The sequence below is a fragment of the Chironomus tepperi genome, unplaced genomic scaffold, assembly GCF_022539635.2.
Source record: "Chironomus tepperi strain 1889 unplaced genomic scaffold, CSIRO-AGI_Ctep_v1 contig_461, whole genome shotgun sequence".
In the NCBI taxonomy this organism is placed as follows: domain Eukaryota; kingdom Metazoa; phylum Arthropoda; class Insecta; order Diptera; family Chironomidae; genus Chironomus; species Chironomus tepperi.
In genome coordinates this window covers 1336534-1358650 of record NW_027226583.1, presented here as the reverse complement: position 1 = coordinate 1358650, position 22117 = coordinate 1336534, and the positions used below count along the sequence as shown (strand labels likewise).

Here is a 22117-nt window from a genome sequence, read left to right as displayed (position 1 = left end):
AAAAAGAGCGATTGTGACAACTTTTTTTTTATGTACAAACTGATAACGGCAAAAATTTTCAATTTTATTGCAGTTTAGACAGAAAAGTTTTTTTTATATATCTTCTTGTTGCTATCAAGATGAGTTATTTGATGGCGGGGTGGAGATGAGATAAAATTGACTGACTGTCTTGAATACTTACTTACTTACTGGAACCATTCTCCGACTTGTAGCCTAGGTTATTACAAAAGGCCTTCCATTTGACTCTGTTACTGACCACATCACAAAGCGACTGTCTTGAATATTAAGATTTAAAAGAGCTAATTTAGCAGTTATAGTACTGCTGAGGTGTACTCATGTAGGAATGTACAATTTTTTGATGAAAAATGTGTCAAAATCAGCCGTCATGGCGTCGTTAAGGCAACTATGCGACTTACTGTTAATACTGTGACTTAGCAATGCACTAGCGAACATGTTGTACTGTTTAAGGATGTGGTTAAGGTGTTGGCTTGGTACAATAACGGACAGGAAACGTCGAGTCGGGTTCAAACACTTTTTAACTGTTCAATGAGCTCTAACTAACCTTATGTATTCGCTACACAAAAATTCTGCAGATCTGACTATGACAGTTACTTTCTCTCTGCATATCATTTCAGAAACAGTCGATTATAAGCCTTATCATCTTTAGCCTGATTGTTTAGGCGCCCATTTAAAAACAAAGTAGTATAGACGAACATTTAATCTGTTCTTCAAAGTACATATCCCAACAGATAGCTCGGACGCTAGCTGTTTATTTAATGGTATGTGATGAAACCACTCGAAGTTATACATATTTGTTATTTGGTCAGCTTTGGAGGCAGACCTCGACATCCTCAATCCCTCTTCGTTAATTAATAATGTCCAACTTTCAGTCAAGAAGAAGACGCGATGCTACATATGTAAAAGTTCCGAGAAAAATTGTTTCTGTGTGGAAATCTTGACATTGATTCCAAAACCTTACATACATTCCTCCTATCCAACATACCTCTCAAAATAAGACATTTGAATATTTTATAAGACCAAAGATTAATGACGTAAGAATAAATGTGTTGAATCTAAACCTTGACTGCAAGAGTTAGTAGAACATACAATGACATTTGACCTTGTTAGTAGCTATTAACAAGATTCAATTAAGTTTTTGGCTTATGAATGAGTATCAACATGCAATATTGTCTAGAGTCAAGTGCCTTCAAGGCATCATCATGTTCTGTATAATAAATTAACAAATTTTCAAAAAATACAATAAAGTTCAAGGTTATATAAAATGTTGGCAGCACCTTTCGGTAGTGCACAGCTTGAAAGACAAGCAATTTACGGCACTCACTTATTTATAGCACAGATTTTAATTTAATTATCTGTAATAAATTAAATAACTGTACAACTAATAATCAACATTCGATTCAGAGCACTTCAAAAGGCAAATTATGCGCCGCAATCATCCCATGCGCGTCTAGATCTCACATCGAAATTCAATTTAATATTTCAATCGCTTCTATGTGCGGACTCATTTCCACATATGAGTAATTTTCAAAATGCGGATGAATGAACATCGATTGTTATTATAAATGCTGATGAATCATAAACAATGCACAGTCATTGTTCATTCTATAGAACATTTTTTTCGTTGCTGCTTGCATACCGTAGCAGTTTTTTGCTGTTGCAAATATCGATGTGCTGTATATTGAGACATTTGTTTATTTATCAATAAAAAGTTGACTTTTTTTTCTGGGAAAAAAATTCGTTATTCTTTAGCGCCTGTTTGCCAGGTAAAATACTCGGAACGGTTATTGAGCATAATGAAGTGATTGATAAAAATGAGCAACACTAAACAATGGTTGAATGTGTACAATCTGTTGCCGAAAAATAATTTACATTTTTGTAGCTTGTGTATGAAGAAAATGAATATTTAGGAGGCAGTGGTGTAGTCAGGGTAGCGAGCTGTGCTGACATGACCGGATAAATTAAATTAGCCGGGAGAAGCTCATTAATGGGCAGAACCCTGACAATGACTTTCGGAGGTAGCTATTTCTGTAAAATTGCCGACTTCCGTTGATGTTGTTTTTCATTTGTTGCTACCTACAAGTAGTGGCAATCAGGAAAAGGGTCATTTGCGGAAAGTGGCAATCTAAGGAAGGAACTATCATATGATAACCGATAAAGTTTGGTTTTTGGCAATTTTGGATAGAATAATGAAGTCTATACAACTCGAATCTCATTGAAAACATTGTAAAATTGAAGGGTCAAGTCACATCATACTTAATTAACGGATTCATAATTCCAAATAGTGGGCGTATTTAAGAATTCAAAAAATCAATACTTAAATCTCTAGATTAGTCAAAACCCAAACTGCGAAGGATTGATCCAGGTGTGGGATTTGCTTCTAGTTTCGGACTCATTCTTAACCTCGCTCCTATTCTCGGTCTCGATAATGATTTCAGTTCTGAACTCGGTCTCGATTTTAATCCTGGTTACTCGTTGTCAGTCTCGGTCTTATACTTGGTCTTGGTCTCAGTCTCAGTCTCAGTCTCAGTCTCAGTCTCAGTCTCAGTCTCAGTCTCAGTCTCAGTCTCAGTCTCAGTCTCAATCTCAGTCTAAGTCTCAGTCTCAGTCTCAGGCTCAGCCCCGCTTTAAGTTCCGATCTCGATCTAGTTCCCAAAAAATCATTGAAACTTACACTTCGGCAAACCCTAGACACAAATCGATAACCGTTGTCAAGGCTGCATTCTTAATATCTTAAAAATCCATATCTCAACTGTCTCCATCCATCTCTCACCTGTCTGCATCCCTGACAACACCCCTAACTCAAAAAAATTCACAAAATTTTCCTTCTATCTCCTCATTTTAGTATAAAAAATTTAGAAAATTTTCCGTACCATAATATTGGTTAACTGCCTTATTTACTTCATAAAAAATAACATTTTACGATAAAGTATTTTGTGTATAAACTATGAGGATAATAAAATAAACTTTCATCCTTCTTCCTTCCCGAAATTTTTTGTGTTTATCGGCAATGTCGAAGTCTATAGAATTCTTCAAATTTTTTTTACCAGTTGTCAGCGATGCGATTATATAAAGGCTCACTAAAATAACCAAACAAATTGCTTGAATGAAAAATGAATGAAAATTTTCCGCGCTAGTCTTGAATAATTCTCGACTTTTTTTTTTGGGAAAATTTGTTTGAAGGTTTGAAATGATGAATATTTTATTATACAGTTAGAAGTTTTTCAAGCTCATTATTGGATGTAATTTTCTATGTAGCACTAAAAAAAATTTTCTCATACCTTTTTATGACAGTAATTTATAAGGCAATAAATAATTTATGGGCATATTAATGAATTTTTGAAATGGATTATTGAAATATTAATTTTTATTTCGAGCCTATAAGCTGATAAATGTTGTTTGCTAATTAGAATTGAGTTAGAAAGAATTAAATAATGTTCACTGTCTAGGTGGCGGCGGTTCTTTTTTTTTTTTGGTACCGATAAATTATTGATGGAGAAAATTTGATTAATTTTTGGGTAAAAAAAATAAGCACTTCATTCAAGGAAATTTAAAATTCTTAAAGTTTAGGATTCAAACCTTCACAGTCACTCTGCCTTTAAGCTTAAAGCCGACAAATGCCTCATAAATTCTCTACAAGACCATTTGACAACCTGTCATATTTAACAATATAAAAATAAATTCAATTCAAAAATTAACATTCATATGTTTGATTCTCGGGCAAAATGTCGCAATTGCATTATCAACTTGTTGTAGTTATAACTCTAAAACTAGAGCAGATAGTATAGAAATGTTATATATTGTTGGAATTGACATCCAAAATGCTATCTATTTATGCTACTTTGAACCGGTTCAAACGGTTTAAACGGTTCAAAAACCGGTTCAAAGTTGAAAAACTAAGATCTTTAATAACTTTTTCAAAACTTAATAAAAGGCTTTGTTATTAGGTTTGTTTTGTAGCCTTTTAAAATGCTCACAACTTGTAGGAGCTAGATTTTTGATTTTCGACTTGTGACGTTATTTATGAACTCTACAATGTTGCAAGTTTGATCGCTAAAATTTCATCAGCCGTAAATAATACAGTATTGCTGCATATCTTAAAAAATTACATTTTGGTCCTACTTTTATCATATGTAGACATATTTAGAATATATTTGAAAGTTTTGTCACAAATTGAATACATGTGATTTATATGCACTCATAAGTTCATATTTTTATTGAAAAATTACCGAAAATCAAGTTGTTTCTAAATTTTCTTTCTTTTAACATAGAGAGCATTGAAATAACTTTAAATTGATGTATTAAGTGATTGGAATCCATCCATCAATGATGTCCAAAAATAGTTTTTTACATTTTTTGCTCAAATTTTTGAAAGTTTTTAAAAATCTAAAAGCAGATCCATTATCAGTATTTAAAAACCTATCCAACAATATATCATATGCTATAATTCTTGCTTTTTAAATGGTTAAATATTAAAAAATATTTATTTGAAATTTTTTACAACAACAACAATGAAATCGGTTCAAAAAGTTGTTTGTGAAAATAATCATTTTAAGTCCTTTGAAATATAGCATATGATATATTGTTGGATAGGTTTTTAAATACTGATAATGGATCTGCTTTTAGATTTTTAAAAACTTTCAAAAATTTGAGCAAAAAATGTAAAAAACTATTTTTGGACATCATTGATGGATGGATTCCAATCACTTAATACATCAATTTAAAGTTATTTCAATGCTCTCTATGTTAAAAGAAAGAAAATTTAGAAACAACTTGATTTTCGGTAATTTTTCAATAAAAATATGAACTTATGAGTGCATATAAATCACATGTATTCAATTTGTGACAAAACTTTCAAATATATTCTAAATATGTCTACATATGATAAAAGTAGGACCAAAATGTAATTTTTTAAGATATGCAGCAATACTGTATTATTTACGGCTGATGAAATTTTAGCGATCAAACTTGCAACATTGTAGAGTTCATAAATAACGTCACAAGTCGAAAATCAAAAATCTAGCTCCTACAAGTTGTGAGCATTTTAAAAGGCTACAAAACAAACCTAATAACAAAGCCTTTTATTAAGTTTTGAAAAAGTTATTAAAGATCTTAGTTTTTCAACTTTGAACCGGTTTTTGAACCGTTTAAACCGTTTGAACCGGTTCAAAGTAGCATAAATAGATAGCATTTTGGATGTCAATTCCAACAATATATAACATTTCTATACTATCTGCTCTAGTTTTAGAGTTATAACTACAACAAGTTGATAATGCAATTGCGACATTTTGCCCGAGAATCAAACATATTCACCACACCTACCATGTGATTCTCGAAAAAAACAAGCAATACCCATTGCGAATTAATGATTTAATGTGCTACTGTACTGTGCAGGGAAGTTCATATTCTACGTAACTTGAAAGAATTGGAAAGGATTTTAAGTAATTTTCATTTTGATGATATTTTGGCAGTACACAGGTTGCTCACCACTAGCTCAAAACTTAAAGCATCATTTCTAAATTCCCTAATCCAAAATTGGCTTGTGCCGAATGATTTTTTTGATAAAATTTTTTGGCAAAACTCAATTAAATGCTTAGTGGAAATTCCTAACAAATTGCTTCAATTTTAAAACTCTACATTTATCTATTTTGTTCTTTACGACCGAATCAAGTTGGAATTTTAAAGTTTTTAAAAACATTTTTGTGCCTCAATAACAGCAAAAATAAATAAATAAAATTGCTGTTATTTCCTCAAGTTGATAATAAAAAATCAGCAAATGTATTCAAAAAATAATATAAAGTAGATAAAATATCAACAAAGTTTTTTTAACATTTAATGTTAAAAAGTAGATTTTTTTTTACAGCACGTTTCAGTAATTTCTATATTTTCAACTATCACAGAAGTAAAAACCACAAACGAAACCGCATGAACATGAATTTTTTAATACATTTTCATGTAAGATAAAAGAGAACTTTTTTTTATCGAAGTCATACATGTGTATATGAACATTTTTACCCACTTATTCATCTATGTTGCTGTCACATTAATATTTTATAAGTTGTATTTATATCTGTTAGCTATTAATATTGGTTAGATTTATCTTTTGGACACAAAAAAAAGGAGAAACGCATAAATAACTTTAAGAAGTTTGGTGAATTTTTTATTTCAAAAACTTTCTTTGTGACAAACCCGAGTGTCACACAAATTTACAAAAAAATGTTAGTTGCGGTTATTTTGAGGTTTTTTAGAAGGAATAAGGCAACAAGTCAACAAATTTTTTGTAGCATTTTGTGGTGATTCTAAGAATTGATATTAAGCAATTCTGTGGAAATTTAGTAATAAAGTTGAATGTTGTTATAAGTTTTAAAAGCTATGAGAACATTTGGAGTTCTCGTAACTCTAAAAATAACAATTTTTGGGTCTACGCTTTCCCCTCAACTAGGGCTTTCAATCCCGGGATTGCATACAAATCAATTCCGGGATTGAATACCGGAATTACAAACATTTTGATTCTAGGATTAAAACCCTACCCCCCATCATAACCCTTTGTAGAATAGTCTTGTAACAAAATTATAAGAACCTCCCAACACCTTCCTAAGTGTTACCTAACTTCCGAACAATCCTCATTAAAGCCTTCTCTAAAATCATTTGCAATTTCAGTTAATTGCTAACACCTTATAACGACGTAATAGATTTTAACGACGTAAAAGATCACGATGCATGCATACAATACATCGTTAATTACACTGTTCGAACTCTATTGCATTACTTGCTAATCACTACCTAATAATTACGCTTAACAGGCAAAGAGCACGCTCTTATTGAATATACTATATAAATGAGATGTAATTGAGCTTGCTCGCAAGCGTTAAACTCAACTTGATTTGCCCTTGAGAACACGTTCTTTGGATGCTATGGTACGGTACTGTTTGGTTTGATCAGAGTGGAATCTGGTTTTCAACAATAAATAGGCAACTCTGCCAGTGCACAGAGTAAAGCATTTTTGGCCAAATTGTCACCTGTGTCACTCTTTATGTGAGGACGTTAGTTTGATTCCCATCAAAAGACAATCTCTCAATATCAAATAAAAGATGCCTCTATTTAGTGGAAATTTAGCTTCTTTATGGAGACAGTTCTATTTGGTGCTAATAAATGCATCCACGACAAAGCCTTTCTCATTTGTGTCACTTTATATAATAAACCCGATGAGCACGAATCGATTAATCGTTCAAAAATTCGGCAACTTTCCGGCGTTACTCTGATTTGGCTCCAGATTCAATTTGAATTCAGAGTCATGTCGGTCTTGTGTCAGATCAATGGACCTTTTATTCGACTTGGGCTATTCGAGAGATTATTGTCGATATTCTAAGATTCTAATCTGCTCAAACATCACAGGCACTATTCGCTCATCACTCTAACCAGGATAGAGTCCTCTTTTAGGTATAGATGTGGAATCCGGTCTTGAAATAGCTTTGCTGACGGACCATAATAAAAATAATTATAATAATAATAGTTATGGAATTTTTTTACCATGAAAGCATGTTCTTTGCATTTTAGGGTCCCTTGCAACACAACAGATATCAAAATTTCGCAGTCCAACTCAAAACAGCTTCAAAAATTTAAAGAAATCCCCTGGAAAATCCAGCAGATGTTCATCCAACTTAAAATTCCCCAATTCATCTGAAAATAAATCCAAAGACTTTATTTATAAACTTTTCCAGTCATGCTTAGCGATAACACCAGACTAGTATCAAAATAAAAAACAATAAGTCATCCATAAGGCGTCACATTAACATAAAAGACGCAAGTTTATAAGACATAGAATGAAGAATTGTTTAAACAAAAGATTATGATTGAGAGAACAAACTAAGTCGATAGAGAAAAAAAAAATGTTTTAAAATTGTCTGTAAACGGAATGCTGATAAAAATTTATTGTTGAACGAGTAAATAGGGATCTATAAAGTGAAAGGGAAAAGATATTTTTTTCAACATAGTTTAATAGCAAGAGTACATAAAATAATATGGGGAATTTTTTTTTTTGTTTATTCCATACTTTAATGTTTATATCCAATACTTGCTCCCAAAAAATAAGACTTTAAGGAATGTGTTACGTCTCCATCTCCGTTTCATTCCATTCTATGTTATTTATGATTGTATAAAAGCACATTAAAAATTCTATTTATGTAGACACATAAATGCCGATCGTCGTCACAACAAAGAGAAACGGGTCACAATGGAGTTAATGAGATTCACTGAATAAAGATGATGAGAAGAGAAAGGGGGAGAGGAGATTGATTTAAAGAAATTGAATGTTTAATGGATGTATGGATGTATGGAGCGCATTGTGTGTTGATGATATGGATACTAAGTTCAAAATCGATTTAAATTTTTTATTTTGGAACTTTAGAATTTTTTCAATTTTAAACTTCCAAATATAAATTGAATTGAATTTTCTTAAATTTTTCAAATTCAATATTTGGATTAAGAAATTTGAAAAAAAAAAATCTTTCATCAATTTTTTCGACTTTTTTGCATTTTAAATTTTTTTTTTTGAATTAACTAAATTTTTTAAATTGTCTAATTTTTCAATTTTTTCGAAAATTTTCGAATTCTTTAAATTTTTAAAATTTTTCTTTTGAATTAGAATTTAAAATTTGAAAAATTGAAAGACTTTGAAAAATTGAAATAATTTAAAAAATTGAAAGAATTTGAAAAATTGAAAGAATTCGAAAAATTGAAAGAATTTGAAAAATTGAAAGATTTTGAAAAATTGAAGGATTTTGAAAAATTGAAAGAATTTGAAAAATTGGAAGAATTTGAAAAATTGAAGGATTTTGAAAAATTGAAAGAATTTGAAAAATTGAAAGATTTTGAAAAATTGAAGGATTTTGAAAAATTGAAAGAATTTGAAAAATTGGAAAAATTTGAAAAAATTGAAAGAATTTGAAAAATTGAAAGAATTTGGAAAATTGAAAGAATTTGAAAAATTAAAAGAATTTGAAAAACAAACTAATCAAAAAATTAAACAATTTAAAAATTTTAGTTAATTCAAATTTTCATTTTTTTAAGATTTTAAATTTTTTCAATTTTTCAAATTTTTCAAGTTTTCAATTTTTCCAATTTTTTCAAGAATTTAAATTTTTTAAACTTTTCAAGTTTTTTCAAATTTTCTAACATTTTTAATTCAAAAAACAAAAATTTAACTTAATATTTAATATTTAAACTCAATTTAATTTTTAAATCCAATCCTTTACAAAGTTTAATTCAAGTTACCAAATCGATTGAACAGCTTTTAAATATTAAAATAACAACAAAAAAGAACTACAAACCCAACCGCAACAAGCCTAAATTATTCAAGATTCATTTCATGCCTAACAAAACGTCTACATAACCTCAATTCAACCACATAAAATGTGTTTTAAAAACTTTAAATATCTATTTATTAAAAAAATTAGTTTTCTTATTCAAATTCTCTTTTCTTTTCTTTCCAGGCAGACACGTCATTTAATAAGGTCAATCAATTGTCATCCAAAAAAATATATAAAAATAAAAATAGGAATTAAATGATGATAAATGAACCGATAAAATTGTGAATTGAAAATTCTGTGATTGTGTGTAGTTTAAACATTTAAATTTTTATGAATTTAGTCGACGACCAAAAAAGAAGAAAAAATAATAGAATCATAAAAAGAAACTTTAGAAAAGAGTGTAATAAAGTTGATAACCATGAGATGAATTCATGAATTTTTAGCATTGCAGAAACAACAAAAAATAAAAAAAAATTTAAATTTCATGAAACTCAAAACGCAACAGCGAAAATAAAGAGGATTACCAACAAAGTCATAAAAACTTTTTTTTCTCTGTGCAGTTTTTTCAGTGGAATTTTTAATATTTTGTTATTTTGTGTATACAACATACAAGCAAAGAATAAGGAACAACAGCCGAAAAAAAAGAGGTAATAAATGTTTACAACATAATTATTCCATAGTACTTGAAACATATGCTCCGTCATAAAATGAAATAAAAACAAGACAAAAACTCTCTCAAATGGCCCTTAAAACAAAAAAAAATTGTAAGGAACAGGAATAATAAGTTTTTGTGCCAAATACACTCCGAGAAACATTTTTTCTCACAATTCTGACTTTAAAATATTTATGAACAAACTTATTTCCTGGTCACGTAGTCATTTAAGGATTAACACCAATTTTGGAAAATTGTCTACATGCCGCTTTTATGTCAATTGCATTTGGGGTTGATTTTCGGTACAGAGATTATGTATGGGTTGACTTTTTCTTATGTTGCCCTTTGTAATTCTTCCTAATTTGATGAAATTACATTGGGGTTGAATGTAGTTTTTGATGAATGCTGATGAAAATTGATTTTTATAGTTGAGGATGATGTGGGAATGGGAAGTGTGTGACTTAGAAGTAGTGTTGATTTTGATGTATGAGTGAGGAAAGGTGGGAGGAATTTTTGAGCTTTTTCTTCACAAAACCCCCCACCCCTTTTGAATTCATCCCTATTTTGATGGTTTCTCAATGTTCTGCTCATCTCTACTTACTTACTTCCTTCGCGAAAGCGCACGGAGGCCATTGCCGCATTTAGAATTCGTCGAAAACTGGATCTGTCTTTAGATAACTTCTGGCAGTTTCTGATCATCTCACTATTATTCAATTCAGAAGACGTAGTCGATTTTGGTTCTAGATATGGAATAAGTACGATGAAGAATTTCAAGGGGCATTCAACTACGCAAATTTGATTTTACATCTGACTTTAAAGTGTTTTGACTGAATCTGTTTTGATTTGTTATGCAGATTCTGAAGTTGTTTCTTAATATGGAACCAATATCTTGTTGTGTTATACCGAAGGGTAAGCAACTATGACAAAATGCAAATTAGCTCTAACTTTGGTATATTTTGACAGATTTTGACCACATCAATTGAAATTTAGGATGCAATATTGTTTTTCGAAGGGCATGCAACTACGTCTGGCTATATGTTGCATTGAATAACGTCAATTGTTGTTAAATGTCAATATTGGAAATCTGGCTGTATGTTGCATTAAACCTAAATTATCAATCATAAGAGATTCTTTTGAAAAGCATGAATTTTGATCCCATCAACGGAAAATGCGCTTCTGTTCCGCATTTAACATTCAATAGAAAGAATATGTTCAATGCTTCACACTAGATTTGGAGGTTTAGTTACCTGAAAATTTAGCTCTAACCGATTATCAATTCAGATCAAAGTTCAACCCAGGCTGGCGTAACCCTGGTATAGTGTCGGATTTCTGACGGATGCCAGAGTCACGCCTACTGACTACCGGATTTTGGATCAATTAACCGAGTTATGCTATTCGAGACAGGATATTCCATAGTTCTATTGAAATGACTCAATAAACAAATGACCCCCAGTCTAGTCCACAATATTATCTAACACGCGTGTCTGGGTGTGTGCATTTGAATAATTCATAATTCAAAACACCTCCAATATAATTCGGTGGAAAAATATTATCAAAAATTAATAAATCTGATGTCATAGACAGAATATTCTATTTTTTTTTTGTATTAAATATCATATGAGTTCATTATTGATCATGAAAATAATTTCATTGTATAAATATGATGAAAAATTAATGAGGCATATTATAACAATAACATACACACACTCATACCCCCCAATCGTATGCAATTATGTATTGAAACAAATATTGATAATAACTCATGCGAAGGATTAAGTCTATAATGAGGTTAATATGGATACGTAATTATTTGATAAAATAATTTTGATATGAACGAAAAATTAAGATTAATATAAAAATTGTTTTAATTTATGGATCATTATGTAACATTGATACGTTCACACTATAAAATTTAATTATCGTCATTAAATATATTTAACAGTTCATTGTTGAACTATCAATTGTTATTAAATTGTGAATTTTTATTTTCAAATGATTAAGCATAAAAAAAAGTTAGCTGTTAATATGATCGAGGTGCCATGAGCTGTTAAAATGGATAATAAGTTGTGTATGATAAGGGCGTTTAACTGGTTGTGCATGAGCAATTAAATGAAATAATTGCTGATATTTATGTGGAAAAATAGTTTGTTGTACATTGTTGTGCTATATTGTATGATATTTAATCCTAGTCGGGATAGAGCATCCGCAACAGAGTATAGTAAGCTGAGAACACGCTCGTTGCATGCTCGCGAGCATGTTTGTCTTGTTTGTTTAAGTAGAGCAAGCTCTTAACAGTTTAGAATTGACAGCATGCACTTTGCCTGTTAGAGGTGCCCCATAGGGCAAAAAGGCGGCCTGTTACGTGTATCCAAGAGGCCAAAGAGCTCTCCAGTTAGGGGTATCAAAGGGGGCAAAGAGCTGACCTGTTAAGGACACCAAAGAAGGCAAAGAGCTGGCCTGTTAGGGACACCCAAGGAGGTAAAGAGCTGGCATGTTAGGGGTATCCAAGGAATCTAAGAGCTGGCCTGTTATTGATACCAAAAATGGCAAAGAATATGCTTTCAAGAGGAAAATCAGCAAAGAGCATGCTTAACTAGTATATTTTAGTAGACCATGCTCTTTACAAGCCCACTTGGAGATAGGCTGTTGATAGAGACAATGTAGCACTTGACATTAGAAATTAGAAAAGAACAGCTAATGATAGAGCAAGTTTCTGTCACCAACTGGATCACAGATAATCTGTACGACCAGCGTAGGATGAAGATGCAAGCTTTTTGACAGGACGCTCATTGTCTGTTTGGGGTACATAAACCGGCAAAATACCGTCATAGCTAGTCATCAACAAAACATTAATTTGCCTTTAACTAAATTTAACAAATTTTGGTTCACCCAGAGTAGTTTCTTAAATTGAAAAACTCCAAAAAATGCAGAATCTTTAAAATTCTCCAATCTTCAGTCTGCTTGCAATCAACAGCATCTTATAATTTGCAAAAAAACTACTAAAAATCTAATCTTTCAAAACTTTATCATCATCTTCGTACATCATAAATATTTCACTTCAATTCTCAAAGGTCAAACAAAGTTTATTAACAAAAAATGTTGACAACATAAAGTCTAACTTTTTCCTTTTTTTCTCAACCTCTCAAAGGTAACACCCCCAAAAAAAAAATATTTTCTACGAGTGTAAAAATTAATTTTATTTTATGACTATAATCTTCTTAAAAAACTTTTTTTTTTCTTTTTTTGACCTACAAAAATATGGCAAAACTATAAAATAATTTATGAATGTTATAAAATTTTAGTGCAAAAAATATTACCTGCGATAGATGAATCTGGTGAGATTGTAGCAAAAAATTGTTGTTGATGGGATTAGTTGCAGGCTGGATGTGCAATGGAAATTGAAATTGGAAGTTTATTTTTTCTAGAGATTTAAAGTTTTAAATTTATTTATTGCTTATGGTTTTATGGTGAATATTGTTAGCAAAAATGCATTGATTGGAAAATTTTGAGGTTAGAACTAGGATTGCTGGAAGGCTTGATCTCGACAAATTCGAGACTTGAATTGAAATCGAGACCGATTCCTAGAACGATACCAATACCGATCCTAAGACCAATACCGATACTGAGACCGATACCGAGACCTCCTTACAGACAAAGAGCACACTCTGAGTATACTTAATTTTGTGAGCACGCCGTTTGTATGTTAGGAACAATGACCAAGAGCAAAACCGAGACTGAGATAGAGTCCAGGACCGACACTATGAGGAAATATCCAAGATCGAGAAGTCTTAATGTCGTTAATTGAAAACTTATATTCATAAGGACAAATCGGATTAAAATAATCTACTTTAGATACAAACTTATAACAAGCTTAATAAGAGAGCATGTAGAAATGCTGATATTGTGGTATTTAGTATGAAACTTAGAATTTTATTCAAATTGGATTTGTAACCCTAACAATAAAGCAAAACCACTAAGTAGGATGAACATTTGATTTTCAACAAAAAATTGGAGGACTTTTAGAAGAAGTTGGGATATTCTGCAGTAAAAATACAGCAGATGACACTATGCCACTGTTACATAGCCGACAAAATTTAAAAATGAAGCGGAATTGCCCCATTTTGACAGCAAAAAAATCAGATTTTTTATAGCATTTTGCTTGGATTTCTTTCATTTTTGAATGTCGATTATATGCTGTGACTTGATTGAAATTATGAATATTCAGACTCAAGCAGCCTTCGAGCAAAATTCCTTCTTTTTTCGTACACAAGCAGCATTTACGATAAATTACAATACAAATGCATCAGTTCTGGAATGCACACGGTGTAGAAATGGTCGAAAATCCGTCTGTAGACTAAACTTGTCCCCAGCATCATCGAGTCTGCTTCTGCTGCCAGAGTCATACTTGCCTAAAGCTAAATTATCGGTCATTTCAACACCATATGCTTTTCAGCAATATGACAAACCCTAACCGCTCAGTTTATCAAATTCCAACTAATCATTTAAAACTCAACTAATAATGACAGATTAATCTCGAACAAAAATAATTACAGCAAACTCCCTAATTATCTCCAAATGTCAATTAAATCTTCATAGATACAATACAATTCATTAAATATCTGAATATATTTGACTTTAATTTAAATTAAGTGCAAAAATTGACACATCAATTTGCAAATGCCATTTTTCAATTTGGTTAAGTTAAAAACAGACATTTCAATCTGATTCCGAAAAAAACATGACCTGCTTTATTGACAGATTAATGGACTAGAAAAAAAAAGCTTTAAAATGTAGAAATTTAGACGTTCAATGCATCCATTTTCTAATTTTATTATTTTAATGCTTTCTGCTGTCGAGAATGTACTGCAGATAAAACAGACAAGCCAGCTACACAAAAGACAGAACTAATGTAAAAGAAAAGAGAAAATTTAAAATTCTAATGATCAAAGGTTTCGAATAGTCGCATATAAAAAGAGAGAACTGAGAAGTCAGCAATCAAGATGTCCCTTTATAAATCGAATATTTTTCAACCTGACTTTTTTCTCTGCTTTCTCTTTGCATTTTTATTGCACAGCCTGTCGTAATTGCTCCCATAACATAACGAGAAGCACGAACTTCTTGAAAAATCCATCCAATTTGTGTTGTGATGAAGATAAGTGTGATTCCGTTTCAAGAGTCCGTGGCTTATTACCCGAACAACACAATGTGTTTGGTGTGTTGCCCAACGGTTGCACTATGGTTGTGCTGTGGTTGCTCTATGTGTCGGTTGCACTTTGCTCGCGATACGGATGTGCTATAGTATCGCTACAGTTGTGATATGGTCATGCTACGATTGTGCTATGGTCGTATTATGGTTAACTGTGCCTCGCTACAGATGCTTTATATCTCGCAACGATTGTTCTATGATTGCGCTACAGTTGATCTACTGTTGTGCTACGGTTCGAAACGGTTACGTTATTGTTGTGATATGATCATGCTGATCATGTTGCACTACGGTTGTGCTATGTCTCACTAAAGTTGCACTACAGTCACGCTACGTTTTGCTCTATAGTCGCGCTAAGTTTTGCTCTATATTCGCACTACTGTTGTGGTATTGTCGTGCTATGGTAGTGATATGGTTGCGTTACAATTGCTTACATGGTTGCACTACAGTTGTGCTACAGTCGCGCTACAGTGGCTTTGACGACTGATTTCAAGTCATTTAAATACCAAAAAATGCGATTCGCCGGATTGTGTCACTCGGGCTTAAGTTTACGTATAATTTGCGGTGTAGCTTTCTGTTTGTCGGCTATTGACTGTGTCTATGAGCAGTTTTCCAGTAGATTTAAGCATTAACATTTTCCAAAACGATTTCCAGTCAGCATAAATTATGCGCTTTTGGCTATTAAATCTATTTTTATCTTTCCTTACTTCCTGTCTGCAATAAAGACATTCCAATATAAAAAAAGGAAGAGAAATGCCTGATAGGAATAAGTACGAGACGGATAGTAGGAACAAGAAATATGTTTGTTAATATAAGCTGTGACATCGTCGTCTTTGCTAGGCAATTTAAAGTGCTGACACTTTATCGTGGGCAAATGTCAGTATTTTTTTATCTATTTTGTCTCCTTCCTTTCCTATAACTCCCTTTTATGTGCCTTCTTCCTTTCCTCATCTTTCATGCTTGAATGATTTATTAGACACATTTCTCTAGTGTCACTTGATGGCGCTCACTATGAAATATTCAAAAAGAAATTTTTCTTTCCTTTTTTTTTTGTCATTTCCACTTCTGTTATAATCGAGATTCCTTTTTCCTCAATGAATGTCATGCATCATGATGTGAATTAATTAGAAATATTCACTATCTTTGGGTTGCTATATGCAGCATCATTTGCTTTATCATACTAAAGTAACAGATGTATAGTGTTTCATAAAGCAAAAGAGTGGAATTAAATGAGAGAGCATTATAAGGACGTCCTTAATTCTCTGTTTTTTTTTTCTACATTTTATGCTTGTTGCTACCATCCACTTATCAGAATGAGAGTTGTTATCATTATTCCTATATACATATTGAAACTTGCATGAATAGGGATGATAAGGGATGAATAGTTCATATAAACAGCAAAAGAAAAAAACACCTGAGAACTATTATATAATAATATGGGTAGAATATGCTTATGTGAATGAGTGAGATTGAATGGAAAATAGAGCGCATTTTTGTTATGTTATTGTTGCAAATCAATACTGAAATGATATGCTGTGATTTAGGTTGAGATCTAACTTAGGTCCTCAATATAGAAGGTCCTCAATTAAACTCTTAGCGTCACTGCTGTTTTCGGTCAATTTATAGATCTCCTGAGTAGTCTGCCCCCTGATTGTAGGTTCCTAAGTTAGAGCTCAATTTCGACTAATATTTCACATTAAGTCGACTATTCCATTCAAAATCCAAATTTACTTTAAGCTCGGCTACTATATAACTGCATATTTCATAACATTAGTGATATAGGAACTGTTTTTTTTTCAGTCATTACGACTTCAGATACTCTCACCCCAATTAATGCAACACAGAATGGCATTCCGTTTTGTCAAGGCCCAGACAAACTCTCTCTATCACGAGAAGCAGTAGACAAAATACCAGGAAAACTTTATATTTTAATATAAAAAAAATTGCACAACAAACAAAATAAAAGAAGAATAAACTCATATAAATTGCATTAAGAATAAGTCTACATTGAATCTCATAACTTTCTTGGCCAACTATGTCAGTGATGAGGAAACTGTGTGCTGCGGCAATCTAGTGAATGCAAGCTGCAGAGTAGGTAGGATTTTTGAGTGGAAACGCCTCCATTGGACTACACTTGAGTTCAGACTTCTTCATGAATGTGCTGCAAAGTACACAGGACTATTTTTTAGAGGCGTTGTTATTGGAATCTGAACTTCAGTGTTGTCCAATGATGACGCTTTTTTGAACATTTAGAGTCTAGACAACTCTTATGTGGTTGTCCGCAGTATAAAGTTCTTTAGTATCAAAAATATCGTGTTTTATACTAGTCATCATTATCAAGGTGTGCCGCGTTATAACCCAAAAGAAGATAATACCGCGTAAAAATGGTGATTGTTGCTGAATTTTCTCAAAACCGACTTTATGCCAGACTCACTCTACCATTCTTCGCCTTTCAAACCGATTTCCAAGATCTTTGTATTTAACCTGGAAAGCACACGTCGTAGAATTGATCATAAACAGCTTGACTCTGATCTAGACCAGATTTGATGAAATCAGGCCTTAGATCAAAGCCTAATCGACCATATCTGTAGCTAAAATTTTCCAAGAATTTTCAGCCATTCTGAGAAATACGTAAATCACCAAAAACATACCAAACACTACAAAATCGGAAATTTCCCACATCCCAAAAAAAGGTAGTACACCACTGCCCTTTACGGTTCACAAAATTTGAATCGAAGAAGTAGATATTTCATTTTTATTTATAAATAAGACTCAACAGAGAGATGCCGAATAAAATATCTTCAGTCTCCTTTTTTTATTATAGCATCACTGCTTGTATAAATTCAACAATGACTCATTATTTCGCAAAAACCATCGCTCTTCGCTGACTAAAAATAATTTTTTTTCTGTATTTACACGAAGACACTCAGTAAACACTTTACAGTCAGTTCTATCCATTTTTTTGCGTGAGATTTCTTTTTTTTGTCGAGTGTTAGAAAAGAAAAATAAACCATAAATTGAAATTCATTGTTGAAGTGGAGGGCTGGAAACTTTTTTTTTTTTTTCATCCTCACACGGTTGAGCAATTTTTGAATTCAATCTGACAAATTTCTTTCAACTGACTCTTTTGAGAATGAATCATCTGCTGAGAGATGTTTGGAGTGGAGTGGATTTTGTTAGGGTATTCAAGAAGATGCTTACATGCGTATGAATTTTATGTAGTTTATTTTGGATGTTTTGAATGTTATTTTTGGGAAAAATTGGTATTATTGAATGACGTCATCTAAAGAACTGATGCATGATGTCATTCATGATATGATGAAGAATCTGAGAAGTTCTTTTACATTCTATAACCTTATATGGACACAACAGAGTCATACCAATGAAATTAGATTCAACAACAAATCCAGAACTTTGCGTTATAAGTATCACATGGCTTATTACAGATTGATGATTGAGAGTTTACCCAGGCTGAGAAACTAGGCGGTATCGGCGGTATTTATATGCAATACCGCGGTATTTGGCGGTATTTGAGCGGATATTGCGGGAGTTTTTCAGCCTAAAAGTTTACTAAGCCAATGCTCTCAAACCTTTAGTTGCAATTTATACTGAGAAACGAACCTCTTATTGGTGACATTCATGTCTGCAACCTTCAAAAGGTGATTGTCAAGTGGTTTTGAATTACGGTGAAAGGACAGATGAATTATTTCTCATTTTGAGTCTCGAAGTTCGAGACTTGAGCTCATGACCACTGGGGAATAATTTAGTTCCCAAAAACCAATACCTCTACGCCACTGAGCAAATTGGACTTATGCTTTCTCGCTATCGGGATCGGGATAACCGGGATTTTCCGATCCCGAAAAATCCCTGGATCCCGAAAAGTCCGGATCGGGATTAAATCCCGAAAATTTAAATCCCGATCCCAAAACTTTATCGGGATCGGGATTTCGAGAAAGCATACTTGGACTCACTCATCTAAGTTTCCCGAAAAGCATACGGTGGAGATATAAAGCTAAAAATCCGACCCATGTTTGATTTGACTCTGACCTGAGGTCGGATCGGACTTCATTGAATCTGGTAGCCTAGAGGACACAATCATGGTAGCCTAGAGTCTAATTTTCAGCCCATTCTAGACCATATACCTTCCGGTTTTTAACAAATCTTATAACTTATCAATTTTCAACTAAGATTAAGATTGAGGAAATTAATTAAAGGAATTTAAAATTTCTAAAATGACAAATCGTGTTAAAAGTTTTAGTGGAAATAGATGGACTCGAAATCCCAGACTCTAATGCAGACGCGTATGCAATGGCGCCATGCAAATTCTGGTTTTAAGTACCGATACTCAAATGTAACCAAACTCCCTCCTCAATCAAAATTCTATAATGATTCACTAAATATGATTCATGCATGAAATTTAATCCTCAATTTCAATTTTCTTCAATTATTCTATTTAATATTTTATAAAAATAATCCAAATAAATAAATTCGTAGAAAATAGACAGATGCCCTAATCATAGTCAAACAATAATAAAATAATAAATTATGGAATCATTGCAGCTTGTCTGAGTGCAGAAAAAAAGCACTTAAAATATAATACGGAATTAAAGTTGAAGAGGATGATGTGTTTTGGATGAAATATAATATTGCTGACTCATCCATGAGTAGAATTTGCATAATATAGTTATTATGGGAAATTTTGTTAAATACACACGAGACCTATGGATTGTGGATGTAAAAAAATTCGGGTCAGGATATATAATGTATCGATTTTTTTTCATAAATATACAGCATAATGTAATTTTAATTACATCAATGAACAATATATAAAAAATATCAGGTTAACTCCTCTCTCTATGCTTAATATAATTTACTAATGGCTATACAACACCAAACTTTGGTATGAATTAATTATATCTCATTTTATTTTATGGTTATTTGACATAACGTTGCTTACTACAATACATAAACATCATGATAATGTTGTTCTCATGTTAAAGTCAAAAATAAAACTTTCAGTCTCAAATGTATTGTAAAGGAAAATTGTTTAGAAAATTTTGTTGTGTTGAGATCTCATCAATACTTTTCACTAAATGTTGCAAACTTTTCAGACACTGAAATTGATTTCCTTGCTGTCGATGAGGATTTATATTTTGGTTGGGAAAATTGTTGAAGATTTTCACTGATTTTGGGTAATTTTTCGGGTAATTCAAGTGATATTTTCTCTTTAAATTGTGCTAAAAATGCTATTGTGGACCTAATGGCAAAGGATGACAAATGAATATAAAAGTGACAAAATGGTACGATCCTTCATTTTTAAATTATGAGAGGCTCAAAAAGGAGAGAAATCAAGTACAATTTCTACAGAAATTAACATTATTTTTAGAATGTCAGGTGACTTTGTTGAGTAGCTCAACTCCTACTTTTACCTAATATATTCAAGAAGAGCTCTAAGCAACACATCATGACAATAATGTCTCGAACAGACAAAGAATATATTGAGCATACTCAATTAAATTGAATGAATATATTGAATCATGGGCATGCTCATAATTGTGTGTTTGTTCATTGTCTATTAGGGTCATGAAGCCTTGAAAACGGTCGATTTTTCGAAATTAATAAACTTTAGCATTTCAGATCTTAATATCCATATATATGTGGTATATAAGTTTCTTGGCTATTGAAAGTTTAACGGAACGAGAATTTACCACTTCTCTGGCTTAAACCCAGACATAGAGTTTATGGTGGGAACCAACCCACTTCGACAAATATTCGTGATAATATGTCGCTGGATAATTCAAGCTTTACTTTAATTACTTCCTTAGCGAAGACGCACAGACGCTAATTGCCGCATTTAGAATTCGTCGCAAACTGGATTATTCGAGCAGACCAACTAAACTTTGAGCCATTTTCTAAAACTAACCTCCATTATTGACATCCTTCAAGTTTCCATTTTCACTATCAGCAGAAAATCAGCAACTTTATTTACTTAGTTCTTTAAAGACCCGAGGAACTTTTTTAAATAATTCTAACTTTTTTCACTTTCCAAGAAAAATAATTATTTTTAATATAAATTGCGTGTCATGGCACACTTTGTCAATTCAATTTTGAGGCAAATTCAAATTTTCTATTTTGTTCACAGTAGGAGGTCAGTCGGAGTTGACATGAAGAAAAATGTACTGTTGGTTTGAGACAAGGGTGAGGAGCAGACTAATTTCATTTTTGTCTAATTTTGAATTTATTTTGGTCATTTTTGATCATTTTTAATTATCAGCCGGGTTGATTGAAGCTTTTTGCCAGGTCTTTGTGACTTGTCATCGTAACAAACTGCAATAACTCAAGTTTAGTGCTAAACCATCGTAATTCTAGTTTGGTGTTAGATCGACTTTGTTCATGCTTAGTGCCAGGCCATCGTAATTCTTACTCGGAGTCAGAACGGCTTGATTCTAACCAGGTCGTCTTGACTCTAGCTTAGTAGCACGCCAGCATGACTCAAGTCTGTTGATAAGCCATCGTAACACTAACTTGGTGTTAGACCGGCATACCACGACTCTAGCCCAGTGTCAGGTCATCGTAACTTTATCTTGATGTCTGGTTGGCATGACTCAAGCTTGGTACCAGACTGTCGTGACTCTAGCTTGATGACAGACTGTCGTGACTCTAACTTGGAACCAGAATGTGGACAAAAATTTGTCAATCTTGTCACTTGTCACCAGAGTTTGTCGACCTCCCGCTTTGATCCTTTTCGTCAATTCAACATCATTGTTTTGAGCAAAGTTAAGTCAACATTGAGCTCTCTGGATTCAGTTCTATGACGTTCCTGGTTGTTCACTTATGATATCATTTGGTATATTAGATTATAGACCATCTATCTGCATTCATCTCTCCTTGTGACACAGTTCCATCCGTGTTTAAAACATCTTTAAAATAATTTCT

The 22117-nt window shown here is 32.3% G+C and overlaps 1 protein-coding gene across 1 annotated transcript in view; it reads left to right on the top strand.

Moving 5' to 3' along the window:
* The first annotated feature begins 9764 nt into the window (after positions 1-9764).
* kek5 (kekkon 5) overlaps positions 9765-22117 on the top strand; it is a 75846-nt gene continuing 63493 nt past the window's right edge. Inside the window, exon 1 of the mRNA XM_070651522.1 lies at positions 9765-9973. The gene's annotated coding sequence lies outside the window, so the exon portion shown is untranslated. The remainder of the gene's footprint in view (positions 9974-22117) is intronic.